Here is a 7,500-nt window from a genome sequence, read left to right on the forward strand (position 1 = left end):
AAGGCTGTTAAAAAAAAACGTTTAGGGAAATTGCAGGTGTTTGCAGATCCCAGCACAGAATAAATAAGCCCTTTGGCAATGTCGATGTTACATTGGGGAAATAAAATCCTTTTTTGACAAAACAGAAACAAACTCTATGGATGACTTAATCTTATAACAACAAAACAAAGTCCTTCTTCGACACAATAGGAAAAGCTTTAATCGGAAGTTTGTTTGTTGAAATATAATTCACACAACCGATGAGAAATAAATAAAAAATCCTTTTTCTTTATAAAACAGGAACAAAACAAAATCTATGGATTCCTTAATCTTGTAACAACAAAACAAAAAGTCCTTTACAAACACATAAATAGAAGCTTTAATCGGAAGTTTGTTTGTTGAAATATAATTCACACAACTATGATAAATAAATAGAAAAATCACTTTTTTTTTTGACAAAACAGAATCAAACTGTATGGATTTCTTAATCTTATAACAGCAAAACAAAGAGTCCTTCTCAAACACATAATTTAAGGATTTTAAGACTGTTATAAAAAACGTTTAGGGAAATTGCAGGTGTTTGCAGATCCCAGCACAGAATAAATAAGCCCTTTAGCAATGTCGATCCTTTTTTGACAAAACAGAAACAAACTATGGATTCCTTAATCTTATAACTGCAAAACGAAGAGTCCTTCTCAAAAAAAAACCATTTGATCTAAAGAATTGTATGTTAGAAATAATTCAACAATGATGAATAAAAAAATCTCTTCACAAAACAGAAATAAATCGAAAACTACACACAGCGATCGCTTTACGGAAAACCCTCTTAGGATGCCGAGTCTTTCTTCCAACTCTGATAAAGAGATTGGACCAGAAAACCCATTCAAGAGGTTCCCTCCTAACCCCCTCCCCCTTTACCAACCGTTTTGAAGGGCGTAGGGAGGCCCACGTTCTTCCTCCACGGTCCCTCCTACATGTACCCAGAAGTGGGGTGGTCCCACACCTCTTTACCAACCGTTTTGAAGGGCGTAGGGAGGCCCACGTTCTTCCTCCATGATCCCTCCTACATGTACCCAGAAGGGGGATGGTCCCACACCTCTTTACCAACCGTTTTTTGAAGGGCGTAGGGAGGCCCACGTTCATCCTCCATGGCCCCTCCTACATGTACCCAGAATTGGGGGTGGTCCCACACCCCTTTACCAACCGTTTTTGAAGGGCGTAGGGAGGCCCACGTTCATCTTCCATGGCCCCTCCTACATGTACCCATAAGGGGGTGGTCCTTTTTAAGTGAAATATCTCCGTACTGGAGGATTGAAGCTAAGGAGAGGGCTTATCACATTGTCTGGATGGCTAGTTGCTTCAATGGGGTCTTTTATCAAGTTACTTGTTTGTAAAGTATAACATGATCTTTCCCAGGTAGTTTTTTGAAGTTTTTTAAGGGCTCTCCATACCAGGGTTATTCCTTCCTATAATTTCGGCCTCATGCCCTGGGGAAGCACTCTTACTCTCCGCTTTAAGTGTATATATTCATCACAATCTCTAGAGGCTCATCCATAAATCTTATTTATTGTCACTGCATTTTCATTGAAAATTACCTTAGTTTTACTCATATTCATTTTCAGTCCTACTCCACAAGGCACTAGAAAAGTTAGAAGACCCAGCTCTACATGGCTGAGGACTATGAAACGTAAAGGGGGAGATGATGAATGGAGAAGCATTGATTTAAATGCTCAAGATAGAGACGACTGGGCGAAATCTAACTGAGGCCCTTTGCGTCAATAGGTATAGCAGGAGATGATGATGATAAAAGGGTCGCTCGTGAGCGGCTAAGGCAATATGTTAGAGATCATATATCCCAAAATATCCATTAACATATCACAACCCAAAATCCAAAGACTCCTTTAGGTTTGTGAGTCCACAACATATCCAGTAAGATATCACAACCCAAAATCCAAAGACTCCTTTAGGTTTGTGTGTCCATAACATATCCATTAACGTATTACAACCCACAACCCAAAAGTTCCTTTAGGATTGTGAATCCCAAAATATCCATTAACATATCACAACCCAAAATCCAAAAGACTCCTTTAGGTTTGTGTGTACATAACATATCCATTAACGTATCACAACCCAAAACCCAAAAGTTCTTTTAGGATTGTGAATCCATAACATATCCATTAACATATCACAACCCAAAATCCAAAGACTCCTTTAGGTTTGTATGTCCATAACATATCCATTAACATATCACAACCCACAACCCAAAAGTTCCTTAAGGATTGTGAATCCAAACATAACCATTAACATATCACAACCCACAACCCAAAAGTTTCTTTAGGATTGTGAGTCCACAACATATCCATTAACATATCACAACCCACAACCCAAAAGTTCACAACCCACAAGCAACCTAAAAGTTCCTTAAGGATTGTGACCTCCAACATATCCATTAACATATCACAACCCATAACCCAAAAGTTCCTTAAGGATTGTGACCTCCAACATATCCATTAACATATCACAACCCATAACCCAAAAGTTCCTTTAGGATTGTGAAGCTATGACATATCCATTAACATATCACAACCCATAACCCAAAAGTTCCTTTAGGATTGTGAATCTATAACATATCCATTAAGATATCACAACCCAAAATCCAAAGACTCCTTTAGGTTTGTGTGTCCACAACATATCCATTAACATATCACAACCCACAACCCAAAAGTTCCTTTAGTTTTGTGAGTCCCAAACATTAAAAGTAACAAAATATCTCTAATCTTCCATGAAATAATTTGAAATATTTCAAAAATCATAAAAGCTTTAATAGCTAAACCTCAAAATTGTTTTTCAGTGGAACAGAAAAAAAAAAAAACTTTTAACATCTCACAAATCATAAAAGTTAGAATAGCTGAAACCTCAAATTGCTTTCAATGGAACAGAAAAACTTTAAAAACTTTTTAAAATTTTTTTAAAGGATTAGAAAATCTATAAACAAATTACCAAACCTTCGAAACTTTCAAAAACAAAACTCTAATCGCAGGAAGAATTCCTCACAAAGTTAAAGAGATTATGGGAAACAATTGATTTGAATATAAAAGAGAGAATCGGGACTAAAGAAGTTAAGGTTTTTTTTAAGTACATGGAAATGGTTACTTGTGAGGAAAAGTTTTTTTTTTATCTTTTTTTAAATGTAATAACTGTAGAATTTAACTTTTTTTAAACATTATTTGAGAGAATTTGAAGAAATTCATTTAATTTACCTGCAAAAACACCCCTTGAAAAATTAAATCCATAATTATATATATATATATATATATATAGAGAGAGAGAGAGAGAGAGGAGAGAGAGAGAGAGAGAGAGAGAAAAACCAAAAATACAGCCATTTTTAGCCTACTGCAGGACAAAGGCCACAGACATGTCCCTATTCATGTCTTGGGTTTGACTAGTTTTTCATCACCACGCTAGCCACTGCGGATTGGTGTTGGTGGGAGACTTTAGTCTAATCGCTCATAGCAAACCAACCTAGTATGAGTGGACCTGACTAGCACAGCTTTGATTCATGGTGATTCAGAAACCCTTTCACCTCGTAAGGGTATATCCACTGTGTGTTTAATATATACGTCTTAGTATTTTCATTGATTGATAGATTTTGAGTTTTGTGACATCCTAACTATTTTCAGTCAAGCCCAGATATTTTTCTTGAAGACCATTTACACCTCCCAAACTAAGATGATCTATACAACTCTATAGACATTTGAACTTGAATCCAAAATGCATAAACCTAACCACTAGGCAAGCAGTTAATTCTAATAACCAGGCCTTCTCCATCATGAGGCTCAATACTACACAGTATTCTAGAAGTTTTATCCCCAGCTGTTACCAAGTTGTGGAATGATCTTCCTAATCGGGTAGTTGAATCAGTAGAACTTCAAAAGTTTCAAAGTTGGGAGCAAATGTTATTATGTTGACCAGGCTGAACTGAGTCTTTTTTATAGTTTATATATGACATATCTAATTTTGACGTTGTTAATAGTTTATATATGGCATGTCTGTTTTGACGTTGTTACTGTTTTTTAGAATGATTTATTGTTAATTTGTTCTCTTCATTTATTTATTTCCTTATTTCCTTTCTTCACTGGGCTATTTTTCCCTGTTGGAGCCCCTTGGCTTATAGCATCTTGCTTTTCCAACTAGGGTTGTAGCTTGGATAGTAATAATGATAATAATAAAAGTATTATATAGCACATATCTGTTTTGACGCTGTTACTGTTTTTTAGAAAATATTATTAATTTATTCTCATCATTTATTTATTTCCTTATTTCCCTTTCTCACTGGGCTATCTTTCCCTGTTGGAGCCCTTGGGCTTATAGCATCTTGCTTTTCCAACTAGGGGTTGTAGCTTGGCTAGTAATAATAATAATAATGATAATAAGAGATAATCTAATTGTAATTATCATTTAGCATAAACAATAAACAAAACCAATATATCCTGAGATCAGAATGAAGTGATAACTACGTTCTCTAAGCGACTAGAAGCAGCACCCCCCCCCCCCCCCCCCCCCCCCTTTAATACCTCCTTCAAAACATTCCTCTTTGGGACTAACTTCATTGGAACTATTGCAATTAAGGAGCCATTGGAAAGGAACCCATACCTCATAATGTGAAATGGACTTGTGAGTTGTTTTTGGTTGACTCTCTTGCATATGAGCTAGTATTCCATCCTTTTTCCTCTTTCACTTGAGCTAGTATTCATCCTTTTTCTCTTTCACTTGAGCTTGTAGTTATCCCTTTTCTCTGTTCACTTGAGCTTGTAGTAATCCGCTTTCTATTTGATGGGGGCTGGTAAATTAGTTATCCTTTTTCTAATTCACTTGAGCTAGTAGTTATCAATTTTCTCTATCACATGAGCTTGTCGTTATCCTTTTTTTTCTTGCACTTGAGCTAGTAGTCATCGTTTTCCTCTTTCACTAAAACTATATTTTATACATATGCAAATATGAAAATTATATATATATATATATATATATATATATTATATTATATATATACATATATATATATATATAATATATATATATATATATATATATATTATATATATATATATATATATATATGTTATAATCACATGTGTATGTATCTGTGTATGTTTCTGTGACTGTGCATACATGCACAATTTCTATGATGAGAAAGCAGAGGTATAAAAACCACAAAACAAAACAAAAAACCTCAGATAATCATTAAACAAATCAATAAAAATAATCGTCAGTCAAAATACCAATGCTCCTCTTTTAAGGCAAGAGTCATCCACTAAATGGGGAAATCTAAAAAGTTGCATTTTATGCAGAGCCGAGAGAGACAGAATTTAAAAAAAAAAAAAAAAAAAAAAAAAAAAAAAAAAAAAAAAAAATTGATTTTCAACAAAAATGCCTACACTGATGCATTGCTGATCAACTCGTTGGTCCAAATAACTCGTAACTTCAAAAGAGCCATTGACAATCTGGACAGTTTTTGAAAAAATGAAATGGCTCTTTGATTGCAACTGCGATACTTTAATGTAACATAATTCATGAAAGAATTAAAAGGATGTTGGTATATAAAAGTGTTTACGTTCAGTCGATGGTATTTTTTTTTCTTTTTTTTATTGAATGTCGACTATTATTTGGAATCAGTAGGTGATTTTTTTTTATAATAATTTTTATTTGGGATTTTAAAGACAAGATTTCATTAGAATCCTTTTTTTTTTTTTTTTTTTTTTTTTTTTTTTTTTTTTTTTTTGAATGTCGACTATTATTTGGAATCAGTAGGCGATTTTTTATTTTTTTATAATAATTGTTCGGTTTATTTATGATTCCAAGACAACATTTCTTTCGAAAATTATTATTTTTTTTTCTTTTTGCATTTTGAATTATTTAGAATCAGTAGGTGCTATTGTTATAGTTTTTTTTTTTTTTTAAATGAAATTTCTGATTAACTGTGATTTTAACACATTCCTTTAGAATAATTTTTTACATTTTTTTTTTTTTTTGTCATCTTCTGAATTAATTTTATGTTTATATGTGATTTTAAGACATTGAATGTCAACTAAATTATTTGGAATCAATAGGTGGTTTGTTGTATTTATAATAAATTTTTTTGCTTTTCTGTGATTTTGAGGACATTGAATGTTTTTTTTTTTTCTTTTTTTTTTTTTACATTTTGAGTGTCGACTAAATAATTTAGAATCAATTGGTGATTAGTGTTGTTGTTTTATATATTTAATTATCTGATTATATGTAATTTTTTAAACAAAAATTTTTGCATTGCATTGTGAGCGTCAATTGAATCGATTGAATTCAATAGGTGATTTGGCTGTTGTTTTTATATTGTCAGTTTTCCATTTTCTTCCTTAAAATTTATCCAAATATGTGAATACTTAGTTATAAATAAAGATTAGTAAGAGAGAGAGAGAGAGAGAGAGAGAGAGAGAGAGAATCCCATGATGGTTATTATAACAACAGGATTTATTTCACATTTGAAATTCCGATATAGAATTTAAAGGTTTAATTGTCACTCATGAGTGGCAGAGGCAGGGGTCAGGAGAGAGAGAGAGAGAGAGAGAGAGAGAGAGAGAGAGATATTCCTATGATAGTTTCTATAACAACAGGATTTTATTCACATTTGAAATTGCTATATAGAATTTAAAGGTTTAAAAGTCATAAATGGGTGGCAGAGAGAGAGAGAGAGAGAGAGAGAGAGAGAATAGATTCCTATAACAGTTACTATAACAGCAGGATTTTATTCACATTTGAAATTGCTATATAGAACTTAAAGGTTTAAATGTCACCAATGAGTGGTAGAGGAGAGAGAGAGAGAGAGAGAGAGAGAGAGAGAGAGAGAGATAAAGTCCTAAGGTGGTTATTATAACAACAGGATTTATTTTAAATTGGAAATTGCTACATAGAATTTAAAGATTTAAATGTCACAAATGAATGGTAGAAGCAAGGGTCAGGAGAGAGAGAGAGAGAGAGAGAGAGAGAGAGAGAGAGAGAGTCTATTGTCTACCTTTATACCCAATTACGAAATAGCAAATATAAAACTACCATGGAGACAATGGAAAAAAAATCCTTAAAAATAAAACGAAGATATTAGAAAAAAACGGGAAATTGAACCCGAGGTTATCATTGGCTGAAAGTCCTCCAATAAGGAACGAGTATTTTGAGAGTCCTCTCTGACAGGACACTTGGCTTCGCCCGGTCGAAGTCTCATTCAAAAAACCAAACGAGAAATGTTCCAGTTTTGTTGATCTTTCAATCAACGACTGCAAATTAAATGTTGACTTTCAATAACTAGAGGGACGCTCAGTAGAGCGCAGACCTCCGCCGTGGCAGCTTATTACTTGACCTTTTGCTCTTAACCTTGACTTTCGACCTTAACATGTATCAATTGGCGTGGATTTTCATACACTGAAATATGAACCAACTTTGAAGTCTCTCTGATAACGATGTACAAACTTATGTCTCATTACGTGAATTAGATAT

Source organism: Palaemon carinicauda, chromosome 30 (genome assembly GCF_036898095.1).
Source record: "Palaemon carinicauda isolate YSFRI2023 chromosome 30, ASM3689809v2, whole genome shotgun sequence".
NCBI classification, from domain to species: Eukaryota; Metazoa; Arthropoda; class Malacostraca; order Decapoda; family Palaemonidae; genus Palaemon; species Palaemon carinicauda.